At 37.1% G+C, this 12,252-nt stretch overlaps 1 protein-coding gene across 6 annotated transcripts in view; it reads right to left on the minus strand.

The window, feature by feature from the left end:
• The window catches only part of dlg1 (discs large 1), a 745,269-nt gene that overhangs the window by 732,193 nt on the left and 824 nt on the right, over positions 1-12,252 (minus strand). The window lies entirely within an intron of this gene.

Genomic DNA, 12,252 nt, shown 5'->3' on the forward strand with positions numbered 1-12,252 from the left:
CACGGTTGGGAGTCAACTGCAACATTCTACCAAAATGGCAACCGTGTGCTCAGTCGCAATGAAATGAAACTAAGCACACGGGATGCATCTGACCTTCCGAATACAAGAATGATCGAAGGCGATACAAAATTGTACCCTGAGCACAAAATGTTTGGCCGCTGACTTTAATTCTATGAAAAACCAGAAAACAAATGAAAATTACTCTTCAAAACGTCAACTGATTCCCTTATTGTCACAAAACAACGTAGCAGAGAACGTCCCAGGTCCCGTTCATTTTAAGTGATTTCAGAAAACAACATTAACACAGCGCGAGTGAAAAAAAATCACATTTTCAACGCTAATCCTACGAAAGAACCTTTAAAGGGACAAAACACCTTGGAATAGCATGACCATAGGGAGTCATTAAAATGGTACAGCTGCTGGATTCCCTTTGAGCGAGGACACTCGAGCAACGTTTCGCGGCTTTAAGATAAAAGCTTAAGTAAAAATTACCACGGCAACAACTTCATTTGCCGTTTGCTCCTAAGTTATTGTAGTATAAACTGCTGCACAAAATGAATTTTTTTCCGAAGTCGCCTTGTCGTCCCACACCCGGAACCGAGCTTGTATTAGAGAGGACTTAAACTTAGTCCTGTGTAGCAATTTCGGGAAACACGGACTATGCGGCGGCAAAAAAAATAAGAATAAATAAATCCTCCTACTTAATAACGCGAGCGCAAAAGAGGGGAAGGGTAAACACGTTCCAAGAAGTCAATTAAACCTCGCAGCTCGCATGATGGGCTGAAAAACCAAAGCGCGCTCCTTATGTCGCTTATTTCCCCCCAATTATTTTTATCCAGCTTTCCCACCTTACAAATTCTTCCTGTGCTTATGGCCATTTTGAAGAGTCTCCTTTCCATTTTATTTCCTTCGTGGCATCTCCTTCAAATTAAAATGCTAATTTTCCTACGGACAGAGAAGTGGGGTCGATTTCGGAGTTGTTATAAAAAAAATCTCTTTGTTACCAATTTATGCGGCAGATATGCCAGGGAACGTTGAGAGAGTTTTATGCGAGCCCGTGGTGGTAAATGGACGCAAACGAAATACAAAAGCGAATGAAAATGTATTCCCCAGCCATAAGATCTTGAACATCAAAGTCATCAGATGAATAAAAAAAATTAATGTGTGGGAGGTCGGATTAAATATTTAACGGTGGGAGGGGAGATTTAATGTGGGATGCGGTCTTGGGCTGAAATTTAATTCGTCTGCAAAAAGTCATCGTTATTTTTTTTTGTTGGAATCGTATCTGGTCTTTTCGACGATCAAATCCCGGTCGATACGAGAAACGTGTTTAACGAGCCTTTTTGAAAAGTCCGAGCGATTCTCCGATTCCAGATAACATTGAACGAACGAAATGGTATTTATTAACGACAAAACAGTAAATTAAACATTTGACTGTGCCTAAAGAGAAGTTTGTCTTGCTCCGATTGGGTTGCTGGCAGTAACTCTCCATCCGTACAGTTCTCCCTCTTTCTCTCTTGTCAAGTCTTTCTAACGCTAAATATTTAGTTCTCGCGATGGAGGCAATTCCCATTATCATCTGTTACATTAAACAATTAACTATAACTTATTCAATCCTTGCTATGTCTAGTCCCCGTAGAAGAAATTTATGATCGTACGACGTCTGTGATTTACCTATAGAATCGCTGTACATGAGAATTTAACAAGTATGATACATATCTGCCATCGCTTTAAGACAACATGAAATATTAACGCATATAATGCCAAAAATTTATGAGGTGAAATTTCTGCGGCTCATGAGCCTATTGTAGAAGTCCTTTGACAATAGGCTTTCATTTTTTTCTAAACATTGTCAGGTTCATAGGGCAGGAAAAAACGAATTTATTTCCCGAGATTGTTCATATAACTTTTCGATCGTAAAATGAGAATACATTAATGTATACAAAGAGTGTGCGGAGATTATACGGTTTGAGACGATGACTAACAACAACAAATTTGTTTATATATTACACGATAAGATTAGGAAACCGAATTGAAACGATATGTTTCATTTCTTCCCAAAAGTAACTAGAAACTCACAATTTATTTCTGCAAAAAAGTTTACCAAATGAACTAAACGAGCGGAAAATGGGAGTCAAAGCCATGTTGAAATTACCACTCGGATTCCCTAGTAACTTGACCCTCTATTGCAATTAAAAGTCAAGGTAACACAAGAAAATTCTACCTGCGTGTAGATAATAACAGAGCCAGGACTTCATACACGTAACCATATCAACGGAATTCCATTCGGCCCAAATTTAGAAGATGACTTCATAAACACAAACATTCAATGACGTAATGAAAGCTTTTCACTTTCCCGCAAAACTAATACAAGATAAGAACATAAAACGTTTTTTCTCCGATTTAAAATTGAAATTTCATAAAAATCGGACGAATTTTTCTGAGGTTAATATGAACACTTAGTTCGATGTTTTGAAACCACAACTGTCCCATCCCACTAAAGATCATTCCACCGATATTCTCTCCCCCTCACTCGCATCACCATCATGCCAATAATTAATTCCCCATCCATTAAATATCGATTTATCCATCGCCTTACGTGCTTATTGATACTTTTTATGAAAGATCTAATGCCCTGGGAATTTCGTGCGCATTGATAGGATGTTCACGCGAAAGCGGTGTTACGAACTTTATCCGCGAGAAGAGGGAACGGATGGCTATCACACTCGTTCCTCGCTTTTTCAGATTTTCTCAAACATACAGAAAATATCACATACGTCGACAATGCCGCGTAATTAATTGCAAGTGAAATGGGTGAATGAGCAGTGAAGGACGAGCAATCTCACATAGTAAAACTGCAACGCAGCTGAGCAAATACTAGTATACGATATTCATCAAGAAAGGAATTAAAGACAGCTGTTTTTCCTCCAAGTCCTTATTACAAGTATAATATTCATATACCGGTCTGTGCACAAGTTTATGCCCTAATATCGTTTATAACAATGACAATAATAATCATTTTCAGTGTTTGGGATATTTCAGCGAGATTCCAGGCTTAAATTGTGGAGAGTGTGCACATTATGTAACGTATTGGAATGGGAAGAATCGCAAATCTTAAGGGCAAACTAAATATTCTATACCTAAAGATGGGGTAAAAGTCCAAAGGAAATTACAATAGAGACATGAAACATACACAAAAATAATAATAATAGGATAAAAAAAATTTTAAATAGTGCTGATTAAATTTCTCAAATAAAACTCGATAACTCAAACGGAGTACTTGCAGCATGAGATGAGGAGCTTACATCAAATAACAGAAAACTCCAGCACACACTCTTTTGTAGTGCAGAAAAAACATGGGAGTTATAAGAGGTCCTAGGTTATGGCTGTTCATAGGGCGCTATTGCCATTTAATTGTTAAGTCCAAGTCCAATTCTCCTATTGATAAAATAAGTCTTACTATCACAAACTTAATACATTATGGAATTCTCCATGGAGAGTTGGGAAAAATGTTATGAGAATATAAATACAGGTTTAAAATTCACATATTAAGGAAACAAAAAAGTCAGAAAGTAAGCTTGAATTTTACTTGCCTTAGTAACTATCAGGCGTTGGGTTTCCCCCCGGGGGTGGGGGGGGGCAGAGTCGCTTTTGAGAGCTAAATAAATCCTATTCTGTGACTTTTGGAGCAATGACTAATCCGTTGAAAAAAATTATTGTTGTGGGCAGTTCAAACACGCCAAATACTTGAATCGTCCCTAATTGCCCCACGTGGCTCATTAGTTTACCAAAAATAAATACTTCAGTCGGTTCACACACAAACTCTGTGTGTGTGTACATATATTTTGTTAGGTCGGAAACTTTTCAGACCACCCTAGTATATTTGTTTGTATACGCATTCCTGGAATGAGGAACAAGAACAATCCGAGTAGTTTTGTTCCGTTATTGCGCTAATTTTCTCAGGTTCAACTTGATTGGCGATCATTTTCCCAAGTGTAAAAAGTCAATTTACAAGTCCTCTAAAAATAGTCACGAACTTAAGCTTACATTTAAGCTTAACATAAGCAAAATGACGCTGCATTGTAGTCTACAACTAGTTTCAACGCTCAAGCGTCTGATGATGACGCTTGAGCGTTGAAACTAGTTGTACGTGAATAAAGGACAGTGGAAAGATACATTGTATTCTTCATTTAATAAAGACAACTTTTATTTACACTAGAAGGTTATGTACGAGCAAACCGCGAGGATTGCCCTTGGCGGTGGCTTAAAGAAAGGGGTCCCAGGTACGTATACGTGGAAGGAAATTCAGATTATACGGCGAGGCAAATTACATTTTACCAATGCCTGATGAAAAATTACATATAGTGAAAAGGAAAGGGCATGCATTTCTAAATGTGCCGGGAGTTACCACACGATTTCAAGGATGGGTGGGTCGAATATAATTTGTATGCAATTCTCCGTCAGTAATATTTCGAAAAAACACATAAATTGAGTAGCTTCAGGCGTGATGTGGTGGAAGTCGAACATAATGAATAACTGATCGTAGCACTTTTCCACTCATCAAGTGGAAAAGTGCTACGATCAGTTATTCGAAAAAACACGTTTAACGAAAAAAACATTTAACGAAGGAGCACGCGGAGCGGGGATCCTTGAGATTGCAACTGAAATTCAGAATGGCATGCCGCCGAGCGACGGCGGGCCGTACTCGAATAACACTAGGGATCGGGATTGGTGCGGTGGCTATCGTACTGGCTTCCCACCCAGAGGACTCGGGTTCAAATCCCGGCGGTGTTGAATATTTTTCAGAGGTCTCTCGATCTCGATCCCTACTTGAGTTGCTTTGTGGAGGTGCTTTGAGTGAGTCCGTCGGATGGGACGTTAATCTGCGGACCCCTTAGCGCCTTTCGTAAAGAGTAGCCTAATGCCGACGCCGGGTTTCTCTCCACCCTTCAAACCCTATGGCGCAAATGACCTCAGCAGTCGGTCACCTCCTCTAAACACTACTACTCGAAAAAAACTACTCTCTTCTCCGTCACCAAGGTCACGTAAGGATCAACCCTAATACTCGGGAGTCAAACCCAATGTTTCAATGAGTCTGCTGATACTATTTTCATTTCCTTCGAAACAAAGCTTCGACCTCGGTAAACGACGGAAAGTAAATGTGGTGGGAGAAAACCTATAAAATACGAATCCCATACCGAATTAATGCTAAAGATAGTATATAATCGGTTTACTCTTAATGGCATTAACTAAGTAGTAGCCACCATGCAAATTTAACGCTGCGGAGAGATAAAATGTTCGGATTATCTAAAAAAAAAAGACTCGCCATGCAGAACTAAATATCTTCATGTATTTTATTGTGATTCAACCAGCTCAGCTGTAACAGAAATGTCAAGAAAAAAATAAAGCGACAACGTTTTATTTTTCACCTAAACAAAATTTGCGAAGACACTATTGAATTAAAACGATCATCCCTCCCCATATCCAATGGAACAATTAATAACGATCGTTCGTCTCCGAGTCATTACTGTGTCTGCGTATCGAATGCACGAAAATTGTACGGGGACTTACGCTGATATTGAACATATTTATAATGTTTCGCTCTATTAACAGAGTACGTCATTAGTTTCGAAACCCAACACATGGAAAGATGGCTTCAACTCCATAGTAGAAAAAAATTAATTTAGCAGTCAGAAATTTGGTGAAAAGAGGCGTTTGGCGGTAGATTAAGAGGATGGAGCTTGAAATGTGTGAATTAAAGAGAACGAAGGAGTTATAATAAGCTTTGAGAGTTAGATGAGAATAACATGGGATAAAACCAAGAGATGGTCCCTAAACGTCGCTCAACGAAATTCTAAGGTCTGCTCTCTCCTTTCTGGAGATGAATAAATTAATAAAGATGGATAACGGAATGGAAATACTTAGTTATTCCACATGTATTTTATGAAACACGACCGAGATTTCGACTTACAAAGTCATCATCAGGTATTTTCGACTTAGTAAGTCGAAACCTAGGTCGTGTTTAATAAAATATATGTGGAATAACAAAGTATTTCTTTTCCAATAAGAAACGCTTCCACAAAGTGACGCCTCAAACCATTCTATTTAACAAAGATAGATAAATAAATGATTCTATCGCCGCCGCTTTTCCATATTCGAGAGCAATGCGTTTCAACCTCCTCAAGATTAACCCATGCCTACGTATACTCAAAAATATAGTATGAGGAGAGGAATAGAGAACACATAAAAGGAGAAACACAAAATTATTGAGGAAGGTGGAAGGTAGAGGATTGAGAACAGAAAAAAAGGTTTTTGAACAGAGAATTGAACATATTCTATTGTTTCAGGCTTCACTTCGTGGAAGTATTTAATATCCATTACTAAAAAGCAAGAAAGACTCGCCGCAAGTCGGTGAAACGCGTTGTACTGTATAATAAAATCTGTGGAAAAGTACGAGTCTTTCTTGCTTTTTAGTAATGGAGAGAATTGAACCACGAATTTTCGGTTTTCCGAACTGATGCCACGAACCATTGGGTCCGTGATTCGATTCCCGGTTAATGAACCTTTTTTTCTGTTTTGTAATCCTCCTCCTTCCAACTTCCCCACTAACCCTATGTTTTTCCTTCCATGTGTTCCCTATCCCTTCACTTATCCTATATCCTTGAGAATATGTTTTCACCGCTGAGTGGATTTCCCTGTATGAATTTGCGCATGTTTATACATACACACACACACACATACTTGATCCATACTGAGGGAGTAAGGGAAAAGTTGATGGAAAGATGAAAGGCAGCGGACGAATGCACAGAGGGAGGATGAGCATGCTGCGGTTTACGGATGATTTGGCTATACTTGTTGAACAAGTCCTGAAAGGATTACAATGTACGGAGGATATAAATTAAAGTACAACCTAAAGATAAACAAGGGTACTACTATGGTAACCATATGCGTCGACGTACGGTAGATGATCTTTAAATAAAATTAACGAAAGACACACCTCATAAAGAAGATTCAATAAACTAATTATGCACGGAGTGGCCAGCGATGGAAGAGGCAAGAGGAAACATATCTTAAGCGACGAGGAATTTATATAAGAAGAAGCAAATACCAACAACATTAATTACTAGCCTAGGCGTAAGAAAGTGGTTAATTAAAAAAAATCTCTTTTAAAAAATTATATCTGGAGTTTACTTTCATGATGCAGTGAACCAAGGATGGCGTGAGGAGAGAAAATACTCAATGTTTATGTGGTGCTTATAACGATTGATGTCAAATATAATTGATAGGAAGAGTGACGAATGAAGGGGTACCTAATGTAATGAATTAAGAGAGAAAGCCCAAGGAAGCCAACGAGAAAAATAAGCTGGAAACTAACTAGACATCCTGCGGTAAAATGGTTAACTAAAGACTAAAACGGAAGGACCGCGACAACAGGGAAGAGCTGCAGCGGAAGGTCAATGAAGACCTACCGAGAGGGAGATGTTGGGAGACATCTTAACAGGAGTCGTGAATAAATTACGAGAGTGCCAACCAGGATAAGGTTGGAGAGCTGCAAAAAACCAATGGTGACGACAGTGAGCGCAAATAGGGGTAGGTGGGTGAGGTTGAAAACTGGCAGTAAAGTAGCTAGGGTCTTGTAGGGTTACGATTTTAGGAAGGGAAAGAAACATGGGAGTACGACCACTTTTAAGTTGAGACCCAAAAGGGTCAACGAGCAGTTCCGAACTTGAGGTGGTCTCCCAACGGAAACGTCAGGTAAGGATTGAAAGTCCACACAGAAATGCCCAAAGCTAAGGTTCGACCCCAGACCCCGAGCGGGGGAGCTCGTAAACTAGTTACCACAACCGTCCTCGCGGATGGCGTTTTTTTCCTTTTTGATAGGAATTCGATATAACCTCGGCGGCACCCATCATTTAATTTCTAACCTTAAAGGACGAGAGTAACCATTTACTGGTTTTTAGTAGACTTTAAAATATATTCTGAATTATGTCGAACGATTAAGCCAAATGGATACGTGAGACAACAACTGAAAGCTTTTAGTACATTAATTTGGCATTAAAATTAAAAGAATAGAGACTTATGGAAGAATATCTTTTTGCGAACACGACCAAATTAAAAAAATATATCGGAAATCTCTAAAAAAATATACAGGAAAATTTTTTTTACTGAAAGTGGCCTTCCTTCTCGGCATACTACAAGGCACAATGGAAAATAGAATTAACGAAGACATTGAAACGAGATGTTCAGGGAGGAAAAGTTAAAGGTGTTTCTAAACAGCTTTTCCGATTAGAAAGAAGTCACTACGAACCCTGCGAACACACACACAGACATCTCTTTAGTCAACCTCCTGCGATGCAATGCTAAAACCCAGCTCGCAATTAATGCGAGCGCTGCTACAGCCTGCATTTCAGACAACGCTTTCCCGACCGCCACACAAACTTGGCTATAAAAAATATCGAGTGGTAACAGAGAGGCCAATTATTATGCCAAATTAAAAAGCGTATTCGCGAGAAACAAAGGGAGAACTGCAAGAAGAAAGAGGCAGTGGGGTGTACAGGTACAGTTGCATTTTCCTTCACAATTTCCCTCATGTTAAAAAAAAAAACTTTACAATGAAGGGAAACCTAAATTCAGATAAAATTAGTAGGCTAGACAAATGTGAATACCTAGCCCATTTCGCACTTTTTCAAGTGAAAAAATAATTATTTAACGGTGAAAATCGTCTGTAAATAAGCTACTTTAGACAACTTAAAAGAAATAACAAGAGAGTAGACTTTTGATACAAAACATAAGGGATTATTTAAGCGATATGCTATGTGAAGTTCAGAGTTTGTTTCAGAGCTCTCTCTAACTATGACTACTTTGCCTGTAAAATTCCTCGATTGCTTACCACTTTTGGAATTCCACATTTTGAAATACTTAAGTGGAGGGCAAATGAAGTTTCTGTAACGTGAATAATTTTTACAATATATGTAGTTCAAAAATGATAAAAAATTTGGCAGAGCAGCACTTTAGCCACAAAAATACTTTCTAGTTGATGCCTCAAAAACACTTTCTAGTTGATTTAAATTGAGTGTTTCTGCTTTCAAATCTATTGTGAGTAACTAGCCCTACAGGTCAGTCCCAAAATAGATAAACTATCGACCACTGGTCCGGGATGAAACCAATGATTAACTCAATTCAACCTCAGATTTTATATGGAATACAGTACTAATAAGAGGGCAAACAAAACATTTACATATTTCAACTGAAATATTCTGACTTGGAAGATATATTTTCATTTTTGGAAGAGAATATTTTGTCTTACAAAGCTGAAATTAAATATTTGTAACAACACAGGCATGTTAATCAATGGTATAGGTTTGACTTCATGGAATTCTATTTTTCAAAATAAAAGGTATCCAGTAATTTTCCATTTGATTATAATTTGCCAACCACAATTTCAATGGTAACACAACATTACTTTCATGGCAAAATCAAATGCTGACATGAAAATATAATGTAAAAGTTGAAATCGAGTTCAACAATATATATAATGGTGTGGATAATCATTAGGCATCTTTTATTTTTAAACACAGCCAAGAGATGATTGTGCGAAATTCTATCAATTACATACTTAACTCGTACTTAGAAGACCACAATTTAAATTAAAGGAAACAGAGATGTTCCTTATTATTAACAAAAACACATAACTCATAAAAATGCAATGAATAGTGAGACCATTAATGAGACAGAGACAGAACCATTTAAATGCAACACCTAACAGGAATACTAGAAATTTAAGGCTACATACAGAATTTCAATTCAGATCAAAATGAAATCAGAACATGTTTTTATTGTACATGTATAATGTTAGTAGTGTAAGCCTCGCCCCATCTTATTTGGAAGAAATCAAACAAAGAGATAACGATTAGTTACTTTTTTATGTTTGCAGAGAGGAGAAAACTGTGACATTAGTCATCAGAGAATGGGTTGAGCATTTAGCTACAGCCAGAAGAGACTGGGATTAAAATTGTGTGATTCTTCTGAACACTCCCAGTTTCAACCAAGTTGATTGATATTTTTGGGAACTTAATGTCACGGGGACCACTCCGGCAACGCTAGAAAAAGAACACCAGCCTAGGAAAACACAGGTAGTACATGGGAAGGAAACTCAGCTCCTATTCTCCAATGAGAAATTTATTCACTATCAACCTGGGTACAAGATATACTCTACCCTGAACTATCAGACCAATATTCAGGTTGATTGATCTATCATTAGGGAGCCTAAGGGTTATATAATTATCACTGAGTCCCATGATTCTACTGGTTTATTTTGCCACTATGAAGAATTCATAACTTAGAATGCTATTCATTTATTTGATTAACTATAGAAGAATAATGAAAAAGAGTGCTGTGTAAGACTGACAAATCACCACTATCCCATCAGCCACTAGGACAATGACAATAAGACACAACCTGAAGCACACTTCCAAAAAAAATTTCCCAGATTTTAAAATGTTGGTAAATTAATATGAAGACATATGTATAAAATATTATATAAATGCCTGATGAGCGATTAGTACTGTAGCTAAAATGTAGCATAGCACATAGAGTTTCTCGAACCCTTCAAGAAATCTAACATTGAAGCAGTATTCCCAAATCATTGCACCATGGACTAGCAATATGGCTCAAATTTGACTGATTATGGCTATTAAATGGTCAGCCTATAAATATTAGTCAATAATAAATAATATTGAGATGTTAATGCCTATAATTTAGCATAGTCTTCTGCAGTAAAAGACATGGAAATGCCACTAGTGAGACGTTACAAAATTATTCAAGAAAATCACAACTGACAATCATTCATCTGCATTTGGATTCATAATTAATCATTCATAACTTATTGGTTCCAGAAATCTATTACTTTTAAACTATATAAAAACAACTGACCACCAATGAAGAATTGAAAACATTTCTCAAAATATTTTTAAGGATAAACTAAAATGACAGAATTAATTGAAAAAACATCAACTATCATCTCTCCATCAATGTCACTGAACTTTATCTAACACAGCAATTAGGTTGCCAAATAAACTAGAAATTCAAAATGAAAAATCTTTTGAGGCCAGGATCCGTGACACTTAATATCCAGCTTGATATGTAACCAGTCATACATAAACCCTTTCAAATTCATGGCTAATTACCATTGAACGACTCCGAGTTTTCCAACGACAAACATTTTTTGCTATGTAAAAGTTTCAATTTTTTTTCAATAGTTATCTTTTCATTGGTGAAAACTACCAGTTTATGAAAACATTGGAAAAATATGGTGCATGTAGCCAGTTTACTCTGTTTAGAATACAATTTACTTTAGTAATCCAATACCGAGACATTAAAGCCTTAAGACGGTACTCAAACAAAAATATTTCCCACAGAATTATTCACCATCCCACAATTTAGAATTGCAATTCCTTATGCTTCGTATGATGTTAATAAACAGTATTTATTCGACATGAATACATGAATTTATTTGAGTACGAAAGGCTATCATTTCAAATAAATGCAGAAATCATCTGACACTAGTTATCAATTTATACTACCCGCAATACACCCGTGCATAGCACGCAAAACGACAAGAAACGAAAACTCCGAGCATTTATAATGAAACCATTCTTTACAATATATAAAGGTATATTCTCATGACGGGATAACAAGAAGAAAAAGAAATGCATCCACTTGGCACGATAAAAGAAAATGTGTTTAAAAAGGGGGCGGAACCTAATAAAGGCACTGCATCAGGTAATACACTGTAGAACTCGCTTTCCACCGGCCTTTTACTTTCCACAAGCACATTTACTTGTAAGTGTAATCGATGTACATTAAAACAGAAGTATTTCCTGTAATACATGATACTCTTTGAAGAATCTGCATGAACAATGAATAATATGTAATGACAAGTATTAACTGATCTCGCTTTCCACAAATAAATTCGAGGCCAGCCGACTGGGGCAAATCGAGGGTAAAATTATTTGGGCCCAATCACATAATATCGTACGGATTCGGTATATTTATTAACAGAACCTTTCGAGTAAGATAATCAGTTTCATGAGTTGCAGCACGTTTATAAACTGGCATTGTATGCGGAATTATCACTAGCAATCCTTACTAAATTCGATGAAGTATCAATGTGTGTCGTTAAATGGTAACTTTGTATTTAATCCTTACAAAAAATGTAAACATTCAAAAAGTGAATCACTTTAAATACAGATA

The sequence above is a fragment of the Hetaerina americana genome, unplaced genomic scaffold (genome assembly GCF_022747635.1).
Source record: "Hetaerina americana unplaced genomic scaffold, ioHetAmer1.1.p SCAF_7, whole genome shotgun sequence".
In the NCBI taxonomy this organism is placed as follows: domain Eukaryota; kingdom Metazoa; phylum Arthropoda; class Insecta; order Odonata; family Calopterygidae; genus Hetaerina; species Hetaerina americana.